Raw genomic sequence first — 22,999 nt, 5'->3', positions numbered from 1 at the left:
TCGATAAAAAAGTCTATAATAATATATTGGCATTATTATAGTCTTGATTTATCAAAAAGGTAAGGGGAAGTGATTGACTAGAACATTCAAAAGTGGTGCAAGAAGAAGAGGTTGGGCTTCCCTTAAATAGCACTTTTGAATTGTCTTAACCATACTGCCTTCCATACAAATCTTAGTTGTGAGTTGGTTTTCAAACTGGAAAGGGGAAAACAGGGATGAAAGATACTCTACACTTAAGGTAAATTATAAGAAAACTGGAGGGCAGGAACATTTATGTTTACCTATTTTTATGTATTCCCACAATGCATTGAACTAACTAATCAGTTTAGTTTGCATATTGCTCACATGTTTATCTTCAGAGCCTTGGGTGTAACTCTCAACCCCTGGAGGAAGATCTCACCTTTAAAAAAGAGCAATGAAAATGGGGAGATATGAGTTGTAGGAATGCCCAATGGATAAGATGGGAGAAGATGCAAGGAAGTGACAGAAGCTAGAAAAAGAAAGAAAAGAATGACCTACATCAGCGGTCCCCAACCTCTGGGCTGCGAACCAGTACTGGTCCATGGCCTGTTGGGAACCGGGCAGCACAGCAGGACATGAGTGGTGGGGAGCAAGCAAAGCTTCATCTGCTGCTCCCCATCCTTTGCCATCACTTGTATTACCGCTGAACCATCCCCTCTCCCAACCATACGAGGAAAAATTGTCTTCCACGAAACAGGTCCCTGGTGCCAAAAAGGTTGGGGACCGCTGACCTACATAATTAAGTTGATTTGAAGGCAGCAAAGATAGTGTGGTAGTGGGGAGCCTAGATATCTGAGGGTAACAAATACACACATGAGCAAAGCAGGAAAGAGCTTTGAAGCCAAAGAAAAGATATTTACATTTTAAAAAGATACTAAGGGTTTAGCTAGAGGGGAAGAATGACCTGATTATTGGATAGCAGGGAGAGTTACCTTCTCAGAAACATTCTGAATTAGGTGAAAACAAAAGCTATGGAGAAAATTTGTCACTGAAGTCTTCATATCAGGGACATTGAGCAACATTATGAATGATATCTTTACTAGCACTATTTACTGGCAGAAAAGGTGTAAAATTAACACATATAATCGGTTACTATTTTGATCTTCAAATAAAAGTCAAGAGGTAATTATCAAAGTGTCAATCTATATATCTATAGATATATCTATAGTGAGAATAAATGACTATAGCTACTAGAAAATCTATGTTCTCAAATTCTCATGTATCTTTTATCCAGTTTCCCAGTTCTGCATCTAATTCAGTTTTAGGCTATCCTAGAAATTGAATCATTAATTTTTTGGGGAGCCCTGTCATTCATGGTACAAAAAATTTTTCAAACTTTGAAAACTGAGTCCTCTTCCCATTTCTCTTATCACTCAGACTCCCTGCCTCAGCAAGTTCATTCACTCATACTTCTTGAGTTACCAATTATAAGAAGATAACTCACAAATACACACATTCAGGTGAGATATCTCTGAACTTCAGATGTGTCTAGCCATCTGCTCACCTGACATCTCCTCCTAAATATTTCAAATACTTAAATCTCGATATGTTTAAAATTAAATTTGATGTAATCCTCTTACATGTCTCTTATCTTTGCACAAGGCCCTATCATATATCTAATTTATGCAATCTGGAAACTAGGAATCACCCTGACACTAACTATGCATGTTTAATTCCAAGTGTTACTCATATCACTGTCTAAATATATTTTTATCCCATCTGTTTATTTTCGTATCCACATCTACAACTTTTGTCCAGGTTGTCATCTTTTCTTTCTAGAATTTTGATGATAGCCACTGTACTGGTCCATCTTTATCACTTCTCTTCTCTTTTTATCTCTTTTCCATATTCTAGCCAGTGTTATTTTCAAAATGCAAGTTTGAATCATATGTTTTTCTAACTTAAAATCATTCAAATCTCATTGTTCTTAAATTCTACTTTGTATTTCTTAACTTGGCCTTCAAGATCAGATATGATCTAACTCCTACCTACCTCTTCAGCTTTATCTTATTGTTTAATCTACCCCACTATTTCTGATTCAGTCATTCCAATCTCTTCTCTTTGTTCCTTTCAGACTCTGTGATCAAACCTCCCTTGCATTTTGATAGTGTGGAGCCTTCTCTGCCTCCAACTTGAAATGTTTTTCACTATCATCAGTCATTACTCTCATAGTTCAATAACCATTTCTTCAGGAAGAGGTCCCTAACTTCCCAGTAGGCTGAATCAAATCCTACCAGTCATGGAACCATGTACTTCAACTTTAGAGCACTATAGCTGTTACAGTTTTACATTGGTTAATGTAGTTGATAATGTTTGTCTGTCTTATTAGAATGTGTTCTATGAGATCAAGTGTTGCATTTTTTTTTCATTACTGTATTCCCAGGATCTTGGACAGTACCTTGTACATATTAAGCATTCAATGAAGACGTTAGATGGGTACATGTATCAATCAATGAATCAAAAGGTAAATGATAGCCCAGATTAATATAAATATCATATGTTTTGTTCTCACCAGATACATGATAGAGACTTGACTCCATATGAATGATAAAAGTACAAAAAGGTAATTAATTATTGAATTTATTTTACAGTAAACTCCAAAGTAATGCATTATTCCAGTGAGGGATCCTCTTTTTTTTTTTTTTTTTTAATAAGTCATCAATTTTATACACATCATTGTATACATGTCAATCCCAATCGCCAAATTCAGCACACCACCATCCCCACCCCATCGCAGTTTTCCCCCCTTGGTGTCCATATGTTTGTTCTCTACATCTGTGTCTCAACTTCTGACCTGCAAACCAGTTCATCTGTACCATTTTTCTAGGTTCCACATACATGCATTAATATACGATACTTGTTTTTCTCTTTCTGACTTACTTCACTCTGTATGACAGTCTCTAGAACCATCCATGTCTCAACAAATGACTCAATTTCGTTCCTTTATATGGCTGAGTAATATTCCATTGTATATATGTACCACAACTTCTTTATCCATTCCTCTGTCAATGGGCATTTAGGTTGCTTCCATGACCTGGCTATTGTAAATAGTGCTGCAATGAACATTGGGGTGTATGTGTCTTTTTGAATTACGGTTTTCTCTGAGTATATGCCCAGTAGTGGGATTGCTGGATCATATGGTAATTCTATTTTTAGTTTTTTAAGGAACCTCCATATTGTCCTCCATAGTGGCTGTATCAATTTACATTCCCAACAACAGTGCAAGAGGGTTCCCTTTTCTCCACACCCTCTCCAGCATTTGTTTTTGTAGATTTTCTGATGATGCCCATTCTAACTGGTGTGAGGTGATACCTCATTGTAGTTTTGATTTGCATTTCTCTAATAATTAGTGATGTTGAGCAGCTTTTCATGTGCTTCTTGGCCATCTGTATGTCTTCTTTGGAGAAATGTCTATTTAGGTTTTCTGCCCATTATTGGATTGGGTTGTTTGTTTCTCTAATATTGAGCTTCATGAGCTGTTTATATATTTTGGAGATTAATCCTTTGTCCGTTGATTTGTTTGCAAATATTTTCTCCCATTCTGACGGTTGTCTTTTTGTCTTGTTTATGGTTTTCTTTGCTGTGCAAAAGCTTTGAAGTTTCATTAGGTCCCATTTGTATATTTTTGTTTTTATTTCCATTACTCTAGGAGGTGGATCAAAAAAGATCTTGCTGTGATTTATGTCAAAGAGTGTTCTTCCTATGTTTTCCTCTAAGAGTTTTATAGTGTCCAGTTTTACATTTAGGTCTTGAATCCATTTTGAGTTTATTTTTGTGTATGGTGTTAGGGAGTATTCTAATTTCATTCTTTTCCATGTAGCTGTCCAGTTTTCCCAGCACCACTTATTGAAGAGAATGTCTTTTCTCCATGGTATATCTTTGCCTCCTTTCTCATAGTTTAGTTGATCATAGGTGTGTGGGTTTATCTCTGGGCTTTCTATCTTGTTCCATTGATCTATATTTCTGTTTTTGTGCCAGTACCATATTGTGTTGATCACTGTAGCTTTGTAGTATAGTCTGAAGTCGGGGAGTCTGATTCCTCCAGCTCCGTTTTTTTCCCTCAAGACTGCTTTGGCTACTCGGGGTCTTTTGTGCCTCCATACAAATTTTAAGATGATTTGTTCTAGTTCTGTAAAAAATGCCATTGGTAATTTGATACAGATTGCATTGAATCTGTTCATTGCTTTGGGTAGTATAGTCATTTCCACAATATTGATTCTTCCAATCCAAGAACATGGTATATCTCTCCATCTGTTGGTATCATCTTTAATTTCTTTCATCAGTGTCTTATAGATTTCTGCATACAGGTCCTTTGTTTCCCTAGGTAGGTTTATTCCTAGGTATTTTATTCTTTTTGTTGTGACGGTAAATGGGAGTTTTTCCATAATTTCTTTCAGATTTTTCATCATTAGTGTATAGGAATGCAAGAGATTTCTGTGCATTAATTTTGTATCCTGCAAGTTTACCAAATTCATTGATTAGCTCTACTAGTTTTCTGGTGGCATTTTTAGGATTCTCTATGTATAGTATCATGTCATCTGCAAACACTGACAGTTTTACTTCTTCTTTTCCAATTTGTATTCCTTTTATTTCTTTTTCTTCTCTGATTGTTGTGGCTAGGACTTCCAAAACTATGTTGAATAATACTGGTGAGAGTGGACATCCTTGTCTTCTTCCTGATCTTAGAGGAAATGCTTCCAGCTTTTCACCATTGAGAATGTTTGCTGTGCGTTTGTCGTATATGGCCATTATTATGTTGAGGTAGGCTCTCTCTATGCCCACTTTCTGGAGAGTTTTTATCATAAATGTGTGTTGAATTTTGTCAAAAGCTTTTTCTGCATCTATTGAGATGATCATATGGTTTTTATTCTTCAATTTGTTAATATGGTGTATCACATTGAATGATTTGCATATATTGAAGAATCCTTGCATCCCTGGGATAAATCCCACTTGATCATGGTGTATGATCCATTTAATGTGTTGTTGGATTCTGTTTGCTAGTGTTTTGTTGAGGATTTTTGCATCTATATTGATCAGTGATATTGGACGGTAATTTTCTTTTTTTGTAGTATCTTTGTCTGGTTGTGGTATCAGGGTGATGGTGTCCTCATAGAATGAGTTTGTGAGTATTCCTTCCTCTGCAAATTTTTGGAAGAGTCTGGGAAGGATGGGTGTTAGCTCTTCTCTAAATGTTTGATAGAATTCACCTGTGAAGCCATCTTGTCCTGGACTTTTGTTTGTTGGAAGATTTTTAATCACAGTTTCAATTTGATTACTTGTGATTGGTCTGTTCATATTTTCTGTTTCTTCCTGGTTCAGTCTTGGAAGGTTATATCTTTCTAAGAATTTGTCCATTTCTTCCAGGTTGTCCATTTGATTGGCAAAGAGTTGCCTGTAGTAGTCTCTTAGGACGCTTTGTATTTCTGAGGTGTCTGTTGTAACTTCTCTTTTTTCATTTCTAATTTTATTGATTTGAGTCCTCTCCCTCTTTTTCTTGATGAGTCTGCCTAATGGCTTCTCAATTTTGTTTATCTTCTCAAAGAACCAGCTTTTAGTTTTATTGATCTTTGCTATTGTCTTCTTTGTTTCTATTTCATTTATTTCCGCTCTGATCTTTATGTTTTCTTTCCTTCTGCTCACTTTGGGTTTTGTTTGTTCTTCTTTCTCTAGTTCCTTTAGGTGTAAGTTTAGATTGTTTACCTGAGATTTTTCTTGTTTCTTTAGGTAGGCTTGTATAGCTAAAAACTTCCCTCTTAGAACTGCTTTTGCTGCATCCCATAGGTTTTGGATCGTCTTGTTTTCATTGTCATTTGTCTCTAAGAATTTTTTGATTTCCTCTCTGATTTCTTCAGTGATCTCTTGATTTTTTAGTAACGTATTGTTTAGCCTCCATGTGTTTGTGCTTCTCACGTTTTTTTTCCCTGCAATTGATTTCTAATCTCATAGCGTTGTGGTCAGAAAAGATGCTTGATATGATTTCAATTTTCTTAACTTTACTGAGGCTTGATTTGTGACCCAAGGTGTGATCTATCCTGGAGACTGTTCCATGTGCACTTGAGAAGAAAGTGTAATCTGCTGTTTTTGGAAGGAATGTCTTTAAATATCAATTAAATCTATCAGGTCTATTGTGTCATTTAAAGCTTCTGTTCCCTTATTTATTTTCCTTTTGGATGATCTGTCCATTGATGTAAGTGAGGTGTTAAAGTCCCCCACTATTATTGTGTTACTGTCGATTTCCTCTTTTATAGCTGTTAGCAGTTGCCTTATGTATTGAGGTGCTCCTATGTTGGGTGCATATATATTTATAATTGTTATATATTCTTCTTGGATTGATCCCTTGATCATTATGTACTGTCCTTCCTTGTCTCTTGTAACATTCTTTATTTTAAAGTCTATTTTATCTGATATGAGTATAGCTACTCCAGCTTTCTTTTTTTTTTTTATTTATTTTTATTTATTTATTTATTTATTTATTTATGGTTGTGTTGGGTCTTTGTTTCTGTGCGAGGGCTTTCTCTAGTTGTGGCAAGTGGGGGCCACTCTTCATTGCGGTGCGCGGGCCTCTCACTATCGCGGCCTCCCTTGCTGCGGAGCACAGGCTCCAGACGCGCAGGCTCAGTAATTTTGGCTCACGGGCCCAATTGCTCCGCGGCATGTGGGATCTTCCCAGACCAGGGCTCGAACCTGTGTTCCCTGCATTAGCAGGTGGACTCTCAACCACTGCGCCACCAGGAAAGCCCTCCGGCTTTCTTTTGATTTCCATTTGCATGGAATACCTTTTTCCATCCCCTCACTTTCAGTCTGTATATGTCCCTAGGTCTGAAGTGGGTCTCTTGTAGACAGCATATAGATGGGTCTTGTTTTTGTATCCATTCAGCAAGCCTGTGTCTTTTGGTTGGAGCATTTAATCCATTCACGTTTAAAGTAATTATCGATATGTATGTTCCTATGACCATTTTCTTAATTGTTTTGGGTTTGTTTTTGTAGATCCTTTTCTTCTCTTGTGTTTCCCACTTAAAGAAGTTCCTTTAGCATTTTTGTAGAGCTGGTTTGGTGGTCCTGAATTCTCTTAGCTTTTGCTTGTCTGTAACGCTTTTGTTTTCTCCATCAAATCTAAATGAGATCCTTGTGGGGTAGAGTAATTTTGGTTGTAGGTTCTTCCCTTTCATCACTTTAAGTATATCATGTCACTCCCTTCTGGCTTGTAGAGTTTCTGCTGAGAAATCAGCTGTTAACCTTATGGGAGTTCCCTTGTATGTTATTTGTCATTTTTCCCTTGCTGCTTTCAATAATTTTTCTTTGTCTTTAATTTTTGCCAATTTGATTACTATGTGCCTCGGCATGTTTCTCCTTGGGTTTATCCTGTATGGGACTCTCTGCGCTTCCTGGACTTGGGTGGCCATTTCTTTTCCCATGTTAGGGAAGTTTTCGACTATAATCTCTTCAAATATTTTCTCTCGTCCTTTCTCTCTCTCTTCCCCTTCTGGCCCCTGTATAATGTGAATGTTGCTGTGTTTAATGTTGTCCCAGAGGTCTCTTAGGCTGTCTTCATTTCTTTTCATTCTTTTTTCTTTAGGCTGTTCCACAGCAGTGAATTCCACCATTCTGTTTTCCAGGTCACTTATCCTTTCTTCTGCCTCAGTTATTCTGCTATTGATTCCTTCTAGCGTAGTTTTCATTTCAGTTATTTTATTGTTCATCTCTGTTTGTTTGTTCTTTAATTCTTCTAGGTCTTTGTTAAACATTTCTTGCATCTTCTCAATCTTTACCTCCATTCTTATTCTGAGGTCCTGGATCATCTTCACTCTCATTATTCTGAATTCTTTTTCTGGAAGGTTGCTTATCTCCACTTCATTTAGTTGTTTTTCTGGGGTTTTATCTTGTTCCTTCATCTGGTATATAGCCCTCTGCCTTTTCATCTTGCCTGTCTTTCTGTGAATGTGGTTTTTGTTTCACAGGCTGCAGGATTGTAGTTTTTCTTGCTTCTGCTGTCTGCCCTCTGGTGGTTGAGGCTATCTAAGAGGCTTGATGGGAGGCTTTGATGGTGGGTAGAGCTGACTGTTGCTGTGGTGGTCAGAGCTCAGTAAAACTTTAATCCACTTGACTGTTGATGTGTGGGGCTGGGGTCCCTCCCTGTTGGTTGTTTTGCCTGAGGCAACCCAACACTGGAGCCTACCTGGGCTCTTTGGTGGGGCTAATGACAGACTCTGGGAGGGTTCATGCCAAGGAGTACTTCCCAGAACTTCTGCTGCCAGTGTCCTTGTCCCCATGGTGAAACAGAGCCACCCCCCGCCTCTGCAGGAGACCTTCCAACACTAGCAGGTAGGTCTGATTCAGTCTCCCCTGGGGTCACTGCTCCTTCCCTGGGTCCCGATCTGCACACTATTTTGTGTGCAGAGGGATCTTCTTGATGGCCAAGATTTGTATGTCAAGGTGCTTGGACTGTTTTTAGTCTTTTGTGAAAACTTAGAGTGAGGAGCAGTAAAAGAAAGAAATACAGCAGGCTAAAGCCAGTTGGCAGTAATGAGGGAAGGAGTGATTGCCAACAACTGCACTTTTCAGTGAGACAAGAATGTGATCAAAGCAATTAAAACCTCAGGGATCACGCATCAAGTCAGTGTACTTGCCAGCCAGCAATCAAATCTTCATCCAATGTACCAGAAAATGCACTGGCAGGAAACCAGAGCCAATTTGTATATTGTTATGAAGTGTCTTAGTTTTTATCTTTAGGAGTGTGATAATTCATCTGCCTATTGTCCTAGAAAGGTTATTCAACAGGAGTTCCAAGCAAAAGGCTCAGTCATCAGTCCTGAGATAGATAAGCCAGTTATACGGATCAGGGTCTACAGACACTACAGAATTCTCTCATATGTCCCAGTTTTGTTTTAGGCACTGAACTATGTTCTGGAGTGCATGTGTGTGTGTGTGTGTGTGTGTGTGTGTGTGTGTATTTGGAGGGGACATTAAAGTCTTTGTCTTCAAAGAACTTATTTTAGTTTAGCATTCAACAGTCTCAGCTTCCCTCTATAACCTGACGTTGACCAATAAATTTACAAAAGGCTTACTGTGCCCCATGCATTGTTGTAGCTATCTCATGTGCCTTACTTAATTTAACCTTCATGACAAATCCATGCTATGGATTTCTATTATGATCTCCTTTGAGAAGATTAGGAAACTGAGACATAGGTATGTTACAAAACATGTCTGAGATGGGGATTGAACACAGGCCATGTTACTGTAAAACCTGTGTGTTACTCACTGCAGGGTTTAGCTTCCAACCTCTTTGCCAACTGCAAAATAAGCTGTACTATTTGTTTACTTGAACACTTGGGGGATATAATCTTAAAGCAGCAGTATCTCGATGTATTAATTCAATGACATGGCCAGAGAGAAGAAGGAGTCTAAACATTTGAGTCTTATGGAATTTGTCTATGCCAATTTCCAGAAACACTGGTAAAACAAATACAATCACCTTAGCTATCCATACTATTTTGCCAATAGTGGGACCTTAGGTAAAATTATTCACATAGTTTCCACTTGGCAAGCATACATGCAGTTTGAGTCTGTCCCTGAAGAAGAAACTAAACTACAGTGTAGTTGATAAGCCATGACCAGTCATGCCAGGTTAATCCCTCTTGGGCTTTTGTGATTTGAAAGAAAAAGGCAGCATGTGCCCATATTCTGGTCACCTGAAGACACAGTTATGATGGGATTGGACTAGATGCTAGCCATTGCTGTATAACCTATCATAATACAGCAATATGGAGAAAGAGGAATAATAATAATGAAATTAACCCAGATCAGGATTCTGGATATATGCTTTTCATCCAGAGAAATTTGGAAGATCTATTAGTTTGTTGTAATTTCTGGAGAATAAGGTTATTGTATCAAAAGTCTAGATCAGCTTATTGCCACTAGCCTCTGCATGTAGGGTCTCCTTTGAGGAACTAGAAGAGACCATGAAAAGCATACACACCTAATCATCATCATCATCATCATCATCACTATCATCATCCTGCTTTATATAACGTATTATCCTTTGCTAAACATGTATCCCTTTGGCTCAGTTAAGTAAACTGTAACTTATATAATATCTGTAGGGCTTGATTTCATGCCTAGCAGAGTCTGTTTACTTATTTTGGTTCCTTTCATTAACAGTGTTCATTTTCTCACAAGCCTTAAATGCCTAGCTAAATAATACAGACAGTGAGTAATAGTGTGTGATAGTGAACCAACAGAAGTGTAACTTAGTGACTGTAGGTATGAAATTTAAAAGAATATTTTTGTCTCTCCCCACCTCATCCCACTTTAGCTGCCCCATTCCCATAATGGTGCATAGTCCACACTGCATTTTTCTTTGAGAAACAGAAGTAACACCCATGATTTATACTGATATCTGTATAATGAGGATTTAAGTCAGCATGCATCCCTGCCTGCAATGTTTGCATCTTATCGTTATGTTTCAGTTTCAGTACAAATTTTCCAGACCGTTAAAGGAACATCAGACAACTGTGAGGGCATAGATAGATAGTGTGTGGGTGGAGGTGAGGGGTGTGGAGAGTAATGAAAGGGCTTCCAGTGTCCCTGAAATCACACAGCAGAAAGACCTACTTATCTGCCAATGAGAGACTAGCTGGCACTGTGGAGGGGGGGACAGGCAGACAGATAAAGTGGCTCTTACTCAATGCACTTGTACCTAAGCCTCCAAATGGCACCCACAACATCCTTTCCATACAGCAGTCTCCCTTGACATTAGAGAAAATATCACTGACACCAGCCTGCCATATGTGCTTCTCCAGGCAGGGCATCTGCTGTGTGCTGTTGAGGCCCATGGTGGAGACGAGAAAGGTTTAACATTTTTCATTAGTGTATGCCATAGACAGTTGAACTCCATTATAATGTCTGCAGGAAGAATCTGATCCATTCCATTATCACAGTGACAAAGAGAAAGGATGACTTGTGATTTCAGAAAGGTCACAGTGAACCCGTGTTCAGCTGTAAGCACTCAAGGTATGATGATAATAATGGGAGAAAGGGTTTAAAAGATGAAGTTTACAGTCAGACAAAAATTAACATTTAAAAAGAAACACTTATCTATGAGATATTCCTATTCTTCTCTATTTCTGTCTCCTAGAAATTGCTGGTTGTTAGTGTATTTATATATAAATATGTTCTTTCTCCTTCAAGAATTCATATCTGCTGTCTGATTATTCCCATACTGAAGTGATAGAAAGAAATGTCAGTTACTATGGGAGTGACTGTGATGTCACAAACAGAAGACAATTGTTTCATTGTGCTATTAAACAAAAGAAGGAAATGAATTGGGAAGGGGAAAGCTGATGGTTTATCTGCATTTCAGGCTATAAGTGGCTAATTATTATTAGTTCTGTTGGCAATCTTGGAAATAACGTTAATCATTAGGGAATTCCTAGCGTACAAATGTGTTTGAGGTGTGGCATGTAACTACACTAGAATCCACATTTTATGGTGACATGTCTAAAATAATGACAAAAATTAACTATTAGAACATCATCTGCAGAACTGATAATAAGATCAGGCAACTGTCTGCCCCCTCCCGAAAGCCTCTCTAACCTCTCTAATTAATGAAAACCTCTCTGATAGTTGTTTATCTCCTACCCATCCATTTCTTTACTTGATACAGTTTCTATTATGCCAAAAAAGGAAAAAAAATCATATAAATTCATTAATTATAAATAACTCTCCTTCAATACATGGATTGTAGTCAGTAAATGTTCAGAATTACTGAGACCAATTTTTTCCCTCTCTTCACTCTGCTTCCCCAGCCCCTGGCTTTTGTTGTTGTTGTTTTTGTTTTTCATTCTTATTAATATTCAGTAAATACTATCTGAATTGAATCTAGTATTAGGTATTCCAGACTCTGCAGCTTTAAGATGACTCATTTACATCTTTGTATATTTCAGCTTCTTCCTAATTAAAATCAACAAATACATGTTAGCACTGTTTGTTGCAATCAAATTAATTCTTATATTGAACATTCAACCCTAAATCTAACTCCAGTACCAGCCCTGATGCTACCAGCCTATCTGACCGGGACCAAGTTTATTCTAGTTCACCATGACCAAGACTGGCATGTTAGACACGAGGATCTGATAGGCATAAAGCTACTCCATCTTTTTGACTTTTGCCTCATGCATCTAATAATTTCTGGATCTTACAGTTCTTGCCATCCACTGCTATAGCCAGATGACATCCAAAATTATCTAATGTTACTTTTGCTAAAATAATTTCCCAGTCCCCATATATTTCTTAGTACTTATTTCTCTGAGCCAGTATGCCAGTATTTGATATTGTGGACAATTTCTCCCTTTTCAGTTTTTTTTTTTTTTTTTTCCCCCAATCCCTTGGATTTTGCATGCCAGTCTCTCCTTTACATTTCTAACAATCCCTTCATGTATTCTCTTAACATTATTTTATTCTACTCATTATCAAAATGTATGCATGATTTTAATTCCTTCCTTGGCCTTTTTATCTCCTCACTTTAGACATTTTTACCTAGGAAATGAAATTTATAGGTTGAGTATCCATGATTGATTCCCACTACTATGTATTTTCTTAAATCATGTAGATACTGAAATCAATGTCTCAAGTTCAAATCTCTTAACTAAACTGACTTTATATTAACCATCATTCCTTGAATGTCCCATAGGCGGTTCCTATGCAATTTAATACAAATTAATTAATTAACACATTTACCCTCCCCATGTACAAAACTTCCTTGCCTTAGGAATTTCCTGTTTCAGTCCATGGCCAAATTATGCAAAGATTTCCAACATCCAATTAATTTTGGAACCTGTGGATTGTGCTTCAGAAATATTTGTGAAATCCCTCCCCACTTTCTTGATTCTTATAGCAATACTTTAATTCAGACTCTCATCATTGTCATGTTGTTTGGTTTTCTAACTGGAATTCTTGTTTCTAGCCTCTCCTCCTCTCAAACATCAACAGCTGTTCACACAACTGTGAGCTTCTTCTTTCTCAAACACAATATAACCATTTTATTCATTCTTCACAAATCACCGGAAGCTTGACCAAGTTGAGCAATTTAGTAATATGTGTTAAAAGCCTTAAAATTTGTTCTGCAATTACACTTTTAGAAACATTCCATTAGGAAAAGTTGGACAAATTAGCAATTATGTACATGAGAAAATGTAAACCAAGTTATTGTTAAAAATATCAAAAATTACTCCCAAATCAAGAATGCTAAATAATGTATGCCAACTCCATATAATAGAATACAGTAGAAATCATTATTATATTTTTTTAACAAATCTATGGGTTTTTTTCTAAAATAACATTGAAAATATATATTTAAAAAGTTAATTATAGAAAATTCAGCTCTGGCCAAGATGGAGGAACAGGGAACATACTTATCCTCTTACTTGAAACAACTAAAAATTCAAAGTATATGAAATTATGATTCTTAAGATATTGAATATCAGTCAAAGGACACTCATCCATGGGAAACAGGAAGCAAAAGAAGTGAACTCTACAACTGTCCCAGCTCAGCCTGTATAAGTTTCCCAGGCTTGGGCATAAGGTAAGTGATCCAAGTTGGACCTTTGAAGTCTTCCTAAAGTAGATGATACAAAGCTGTGAGTGTGGGGAAGCCAAGAGAGGTACATTTTACAAGACAGGGTACTAGAGAGAAGAAAGATGCACAAAGAAAACTTTGGATTTCTGCAGAGGGTCCTTATCATGTTTTCAGCTGAGTACTGAATACCTCATACATGTAAGGAAACTAACATAGACTGAGGAAAGAGATGCACAAAAAGACTTTAGCAAACAGTACTCAGAACTTTCACAGGACTGGAAATAGTTCATATCACCACCAGCAGTGTAGAAAAACCTCATAATTCATCAGACAATAGTGGTGTAAGAGAAGGGATTTGTCTCAATAGTGGGGAGAAAATAAGATCTAGAAACTTAAAAGTGAGGCTCAAAAGATCAATTAAATTGCTTAAAACCAGTGATAAAGAGAAAATCTTAAAAGCAGCCAGAAGAAATGGCACCTTATATACAAAAGAATAAAGAATACAAAGATAACAAACTTCTCCTTGGAAGTAACTGGAGCCAAAAAAACAGGAGAGCAACATTTCAAGAGTACTGAATGAAAAACTGTTAGCTTAGAATTCTATACCCAATAAAATGTTTTTCAAAAATGATAGTGAAAAAGAGACTATTTCAGACATGAGAATGTTAGAGAATTCATCATCAGTAGACCTGCATTTCAAAAATATATTAAAGAAATTCCTTCAGAGGGAAATAGTACTAGAAAGAAATCTAGATATACCAAAAATAATAGAGTATTAAATAGTAACTATGTGATTAAATTCTTTTTAAAAAATTGCCTATCTAAAACAAAAATAAAAATGCATTGTGTAATCTATAGCATAAGTATAAATAAAATGTATAACAGTAAGAATTCAAAGACTGGAAAAGGAGAAATTGGTGTGTACTGTATTAAGTTTCTTAAACTATATATGAAGAGGTATAATATTACTTGAAAAAGATAGACTGTGACAAGTTAAAGGTATACACTATAAACCCTAAAGCAACTACAAAAATTTATAGTGAATGAGCTAATAAAGGATATAACATGGAATTCTAAAATTTCTCAATCTGAAAGAAGGCAGAAAAAAAGAAAAAGAGAAGCAAAGAAAAAATAGACTACAACAAAAGCATATGGCAAGAGGACTGTTTTAAATGAAACTGTATTAGTAATAACATTAAATATAAATGGCTTAAACATCTAAATTAAATGGCTTGGATTGTAATATTGAATGTAAAATTGTAGATTCAATTCAAGACTACCTAGAAGAAAGATGCTTTATGTAAAATAACTAAAAAGTAAAAGAATAGAAGTAGATGCATCATGATAAGAATAACTAAAGGGAATCTGGAAAGGCAATATTAATAATTTATATCATATTTTATCTATATTTTATACATAATCTATAATATTTATGTTTATTTTTAATAAAATAAAAGGTTTACCTCATTGACATTATGCTCTGCTGGTCTAGAGGTCTTAGTACCAAAGGAAAGAATGTTTTTTATCAGTGCACACAACAAAGATTCTGTTGAACTGAAAGCTGAGATGGCCGCCTGGTCACTTTGGGCTCTTCATGCCTCTGAATCAATAGGCTAAGAACTGATTTACTTTCCTGGCAGGGATACTTGATCCTAAGTGGGAGAAATTGGGTTGCTACTACAAAATACAGGTAAGGAAGAGTATGTTTAGAATATAGATTATTCCTTGGAATGTCTTTTAGTATTATGATACCCTATGATTACAGACATAGGAAAACTACGATAACTAAATTAAAGCTGGACTTCTAATGACCCAGATCCTTCAGGAATGAAGGTTTGGGTAACCCCAACCAGCCTATAACCACCTGACATTTTGCAAAAATAAGAACTATAACGGTTATGGGTATTTCTTATTTATTTTGCTATAAATATGTGAGTATATGTATTAAGTGAACATTTTCCTCTGATTTCCTTATCATCTAACATATGGTGTATTAATAATAGTTTACATCAGAGTATTTAAGTTATGGGATATTGTGGAGAATAAGGAATGTTGCTGAAGAACTTTGTATCCTTTTCTGGGAAAAAGGTTAGTGTGATACTTAAAGAGAAAACATGTGCCCCATAGCAGACTAAGTGCTGGGGGAAAATCTTGAGAAAGAAAGTGAGAGGGAGATAGGATAAGTCAGGTTCGATTTTTTTCATAACCTGCTATACCTCATTTAGGCATGACCAAACAAAGGCAGATGCTCCATCTCACTTCTGGAGTTGCTGTACGTCCGTACTTTGATATCAGGATATTCATTATTTACTACAACAGACAGAAACATCAAGGATTGAGGACAACAATTAGATGGGGTGTTGGGAATAATCAGTTTAATTATTATAGTGTGAGATGGGGGAGCTTGACATCATATCAGCACCTTGATGCATAAGGTTGTTGCCTGAATATCTCAAAGTGCAGCATTTGCCTACACATGACCAACCTTTCCAAAAAAGTGTTGCTTGTACAGTAGTTTGCAAGGCTGGTTTGAAACATTTAACACTCACATCCACACATATGTAGGTGTGTGCAGACACATACATGTATGTCACCTGGCATTTTCCAATATAAACTATTGGATATGAAGGTCCATCCTTTCTTTGGATTTAGTTGATTGATCTTTTTAGCCACATGAAAGATCTTCCTTTCAGCCTAAATATGTTTGGAGAAAATTAAGAATGAGGATTAACCTGGGTACAGTTAATTAACATTAGAATCATCTGGGGATTTGGAAAAACTATCATTATCTGAGTTCCACATCTGGATATGAGATGTAGGCATGAGCATAAGCCATTCAGACAATAAACTGTATCTCCTGGTGCTAAGTTAGGGTAGTTCTCAATCACCACCTTCTAAGTAAGGATCCTGAGTTATGTTGAATACAAGGAAGAATTTGTTTTCTCATAGGTAAACTGGATGTTCCAGAGCTCTAAGAAACAAGAACAAAACCATACAAATAAGAATGAGAAGAAAAAAACAACATGGGACTTTTCCAGTGATTTTTCAATGGGAAAAATATCTGGGAAGAAAGGCTTGATGGCATGAGTCTTAGATAGACCATGCAACAAAATATGAGTACATTACTTTCAAGAAAAACATGATTATTAAGAGAAGAGAGTTAGTAATGTGGGTCAAGTAGATGTAGATAAGCATGGATATCCATGAACTGGGAGGTAAGGATATTTGAGGTACATGGACACAAGTTAAAAAAGGAACAGACATGCTATTGTGGGAGTGTGCCTTTGGCTGCCCATGCAGACAGAAGAAATGAATTTTTTTTTTTTTTTTTTTTCATAACAATCTCAGATTTGGGATATAAAGTATGATTACAGAACATTAGTTCCTGGTTTCCTCTTCCAGTTAATAACTGGTCAGATAACTGCTTATATTTTCTGTCATGATTTTATCTCCTAGAATGTAGAAGGTGAGTTTTAGAACTTTCCTATTGGGCCACACTAGATCCTAACTTTTATACCTGCCCTCTTCCCAACACCAAGGCTGATACTGACATGAGGTAGGATGTATTCAAGCCCTTTTACAATCCCTGAAGCCCAACCTAATGGTAGGATCCTATTTTTTTTTTTCTAAAGATTTATTGATTGATTGATTGATTGATTGATTGCTATGTTGGCTCTTCGCCTCTATGCTAGGGCTTTCTCTAGTTGCGGCAAGCGGGGGCCACTCTTCATCACGGTGCGCGGCCCTCTCACTATTGTGGTCTCTCTTGTTGCAGAGCACAGGCTCCAGACGCGCAGGCTCAGTAGTTGTGGCTCATGGGCCCAGTTGCTCCGCGGCATGTGGGATCCTCCCAGACCAGGGCTCGAACCCGTGTCCCCTGCATTAGCAGGCAGATTCTCAACCACTGTGCCACCAGGGAAGCCCGGATCCTATTTTTTATTGACAAATCTCCCCTAATCCTGAGTCCCTTCTTGCTTGTATTTATTTGTTTTCCCATTTATGTGTTTCTCCCACTTTTTCCTCCAGCTTTTGCTGTGCCTGCCCCCCTTAGTCCAGTAGTTATTAAATCTATGTTGTAAAATATGCTGTTATGATCTTGTCTGTTTATATCTTAAAATATCATCAGTCTTTTTCCACCCATGCTTTTTATGTTAGCCTGTGGTACACCATAGGTACTACCTGAGGAAGCATTGGCCCCTTCCTCTTTACTGAGAGGGCTACATCAGAAACCAGATGAATTACGGATTCAATCCTGAGAAGCAAGAGGAATCAGCTTTTGGAATGGATCTGCTTTTATCCTTTGCATAGGTTAGGAGGTGAACAACCAGGATGGTGAAATAGTTCAGCATCAAATCAAATAGGAGTAATATAAAGAAGCATGTTTGGTGCTTAGTTTAAAAAAAAAAAAAAAAAGGAAATTCCATATCTCCCCCCAAAAGTTTTTGACTTTAAGAATGAAAATAGGGCTTCCCTGGTGGTGCAGTTGTTGAGAGTCTGCCTGCCAGTGCAGGGGACACGGGTTCGGGCCCTGGTCTGGGAAGATCCCACATGCCGCGGAGCGGCTGGGCCCGTGAGCCACAATTGCTGAGCCTGCGCGTCTGGAGCCTGTGCTCCGCGGCGGGAGAGGCCGCGGTGGTGAGAGGCCCGCGCACCGCGATGAAGAGTGGTCCCCTCTTGCCGCAGCTGGGGAAGGCCCTCGCACAGAAGCGAAGACTCAACACAGTCGTAAATAAATAAATAAATAAATAAATAAATAAATAAATAAATAAATAAAAGACCGTGAATTTCTAAAAAAAAACAAAGAAAGAATGAAAATAAAAGAAGCATATTTGTCTCAATCCAAATACAGACACCAGAAAGACAAACTGGGACTATGCAATGAAGTAGCTTGCAAGATAATACACTGAAAATGTAATCATGCATAAATCATGCACAAAGTAGAAACCACAAATTCTGTATTTGGCAAGCCTTCAGTTCCTTTGCATAATTCTTTCATTTTCATCTTGCTGCTTCCATTCTCTTCTCATAGAAATAGCTACATAAAACAAAGACATAAACTGTGTGCAATTAAAATGGGAAAATAGCTGAAAGGAATGTATTGATAATTATGTTAAAATCTATACTGTAAGGATTCTTGCATTGTTAGGCATCTAATTTGTCATCTGTTGATATCAGCATTTCAGTTCTCCCCAACATCTGAAGCTTTGTTTTAGGCAGCTTCTTTCAGAGTGAGCAAATTTATGTATCATTGAGTTGACAAAAATATAACTGTATCTTACAGAAGGAGACCATTGAGTAACCTCTGGCAGTTATATGGACTTTCATAAAGACAGAACAATCTGTGAGAGACAGAGCTAAGGGAGACAATTTCCCTTGACTAAAGCAAGTGCTAAAATGGTACCCTCACTAGCAAGGCTGGCCATGGTTGACTGGAAGGAGAAGCAAAACATTGAGTCATTTTCTGTGTGAGGAGTCCTGTTTACCTTCATAAACTCGAGTGAAGTGAGTTTATTTGGGGAGATAGAGTGCACTGTCTTTACATATAGGGAGGGCACTAGTTATTTATAACAGGCTTAGGGACACTCATTATAGCCTCCCGTATCTTTTCTCTTAATTATCATTGCCTGGTTCATGAAGCTCAGATATACATGATCTCTTCTTTCTGTCACGATCTATTAAACCATTAAAGCTCTAAATCTCATTTCCATTGGGGTTTAAATGCTGCATTATAACTTAAGACAAAATCTGGCTCTGATGTTAAAAATATTAAGATGAGAAGCAGTATGACATAGTGCTAATGAGCAGAACTATGTAATTCTTCCTGAGTGCAAATCAGTGATAGTCCAGGTTAAACAATCTTTTTGTAACTCAATTTCCCCATTTGTAAAATTGTAATAATAACAGTACTAACCTATATGATTGTTTTGGGGATTAAATTATATAATACATAAAAATCATTTAGTAAAGCATCTGACACTAACTACCATTTATTGAAATTTTATTGACAAGAAGAATAAAGAAAAGAAAAAAATAGAAAAAAGAAGAAAATAAAGAAAGAATGGTTAGAACCAATAAGTCAAGGCACATGATAATGTAGGAAACAGTTTTTTAGCTCTTACTATAGGCCAGAAGACACTGTGTTCAATGCTTTTAAAACTCATCACTGTTCTTTGACATGGGTAATAATATCTCCATTTAAAAGGTGTGAAGGCTGGTGACTAGATTATCAAAAATCACACTTCTAGTAAATGACAGAATTTGAATGAGAAAATGGAAGCTGAATTCTTAGTCTTTATATTGTTATATTTAAAAATAAATTTTAAGTTATTCTTAAATATTAATAAATCAAATCAAAATAAAGCAAATCAAAATCATCAGTCATTTCTTTGTATTACTTATGCTGTGCTTTCCCTCCCCTCCCCCTAGCAGGATGTAGTGGGAAAACGTTTGGATAAGCAATTAGGAAACTTGTGTTTTTGTCACTAATGCATCGCATTGAGAGATCTGTGTGTAACATGTGAAAGTGTTCTGAAAACATATAAAACACCATATAGACGAAAGACATAGCAAAACAGATTTCACAGGGACTGCTGAGGAATTTGCTATATTGATGGTATCCAATCCCAGTTACACTGCATAAGGTTGCTGCCTGAATCTTACATTTCAAAAACTTGAGAAAATGTAACTAAGACTTATGACATAATTCAAGCTTTTCAAATATATTCGTTAAAAGAATATACTCTTTCCTCTCCCCATTAACTAGTTTCTGACCTCACAGTGTTCCCTAGTTGGTGAGACTTTCATCTTCACACCCAGCTCTATTGTCACATTTTCTCCAGGATTTGCAACACCCAGAAGAGTATGAGCACCAATGGAGACAAAAAATCTAGTCCAAGGAGCCCTGCATATAATTGTTGATAAGTTCATTACAGTGGCAATGGAGAGAAATAGAGCATTCATAATTTAGTTAAGGAGAAACAAACATCAAAGTGGACTGCTGTGGTGTAAAGCAGTGTCAAAATGAGGCAGTTCATTCTGTTCTGGAATGACTCGTGCACCAATAACAAGCCCTTATTTAGAACTGCATGGAGCATGGCCAGGGCAGAAAGCGGCAATTCGATCAAAGTTTGGCCACATAGGGAGAAATTAGGGTGGTGAATTAGGAAGTAGACATGGTTTCCTAGAATCCATTGCCTGTCCTTTGTTTTCCTCCCAGTGCTATTTCCCACCTTTCTCAAACCAGTGTCTCATATTGACTTCACAACCCAAAGTTCTCCACCAGTCAGTTTTAAAACCTTGCAGTAGCATCTACATTTTGCCTTTATTGTTTACCCCGCATTGTGTCATGTACTGTCATTAAAGTTAGCAGGGTCCCCTCCATCAATGCAGGGGAGGTGGACCTCTTCTCTTCTCTATTAGCTCTTATTTATTAAGCACTGGTATATATGTATCAGTATAGTGTTAGGATTTATTGATCATATATTATAAACAAGAAAAGTAAGGTTCAAATAAGTGGAGTGGCCTGCCTGAAATAACATAACTAATAAAAATCAGGATTCATAACAACATCTAAATCCAAAATGCAAGCTTTTTTCCTAACCCCAGGTTTCCTTGGTATAAATATGCTCTGTAGAAAAGAGACAATAGTGTTTTCTTTCTCCAAACATTTTATGAAATGTTTATAATTCTATTCTGTTGGTGGATGTAGCTCAGTTTCTGGAATTCAGCATTGACATAAGCAAAAACCAAACAAACAAAAACAAAAAGGAAAGAAGGAAGAAACAAATAAGGACAGAAGAACCTATTTTACATCTTTCACATCTTTTAAATAATTAGAGCTTGTATATATACCAGGTTATGTTTTTTTCTGGTCGTTTCCAAAGTAATGTCTCTCCACTGAATCACAATATTTATTTCCAATTACACAAGCTCAGTAAATATCTATTCTATCCCACATAAAAGCATGGGTTAATATGGTAAAAGACTCTTACAAGTACTCTGTTCTTTCTTACTGATGCTCCTTCCCTTTCTGCTGGCATGTTTCACTAGTTTATCCTCTGAATTTCTTGAAATGTTATTTCAAATCCCTCCTGAGACTTTGAAAATTATGCATCTATGTGAATCCTACAATTGTTTAGCTAATTCTTCCTTAAAATCAGGAACAGGTTTGAGACAAAGATGGTTCTATCAAAAGAGATTGCCTGTCTCTCCTGTTCCCCTTTCTCAAGAAGATGTGTGCAGTAAGGATGCATGCTGAAGCTTTGAGACGACATCGCCATTGACAGAGGACCACACAGGGTTTAGATACAGAGTATAGCAGAGTTAAGTGCCTCCCTTTACTGTACCAATGTTACAAACAAAGAATGGAATTATCTTATGATGCATCAAAATTGAACTTCTAAGGGAAGTAACTTTTAGAAAAAACACAGAACTTTTGAAGTTTTGCTGCATTTTTATTGGAAAAAAATCTATTTTAATATGGAAATAATTTCTCTACAATCAACTGGAAGATTTTTAAAAGAATGTTTATGCTAGGAGTTTTATTGTGCTAGCAAAATAGCTTCTCTTTCATGGCTTATTGCAGTAGAACAAGGCAAATCCTGCCTAGCAAAATGCTTCCACATGCCAAGTGACAAGGTCTAAGGAGCTTTCAGGAAACCAAGAAATCTGATCACTGCTGAGGGCATTTTAATACATTAAATTAAAAAATTATTTAAGTTTGCTTTCTTACTGCTGTTTCTCTACTAGAATGAGAGCTCAAAGAGTGTTTTAATGCTCATTTTTTTTCTCAACCCATATTAACACTCAAAGAATCTTTGCTAATAAAGCAGTATCTCAATAAATATTTATAAACCCTTCTTCTGTACAAAGCTCCTAGCAGGATATTAGAGGGTATACATAAACATAAGCATATTTGTCTTCTAGAATTGTGTGGCTCAACAAGGTATAAGTAATACTGTTTTAAAAAACTAAAGCAATAAACAGAGTGTCCAGAAATTGGTCCAGGGAAAGCATGCTATAGGAGTGCAGCCCAGGATGGGTACATATTTCCTGTCTCCCAAAGTGGAACCTACAACAAAGAAACCTGGTGAGCTTGGGACAAGAAACATTTTCAGTGGTCTCATTCGGACTACATACATAGGATAATGTTTGCAGGGCTATGTTTTAAAAATCATTTTGCTTCAGTTCTCATAGCCTAAGAGATGGAATAGTTTGCTCAAGCTCATGAACAGGATTAGAGACCAGGTCTTCTGGCCCTGAGCCCTGTGCATTTGTAGCAATTCAGGGTTTACTTTTCTTCAATTAGCCAGCAGTACTCAAAGAAGGGGGACTTAGGCTGATGCCCAGTAAGGAGAATATTAACAGCCTAAGCTTCAGAATCAAACTTCCACTTTGGATTTTAGC

The sequence above is a fragment of the Balaenoptera ricei genome, chromosome 14 (genome assembly GCF_028023285.1).
Source record: "Balaenoptera ricei isolate mBalRic1 chromosome 14, mBalRic1.hap2, whole genome shotgun sequence".
Taxonomy (NCBI): Eukaryota; Metazoa; Chordata; class Mammalia; order Artiodactyla; family Balaenopteridae; genus Balaenoptera; species Balaenoptera ricei.
This window is presented reverse-complemented; position numbering follows the sequence as displayed.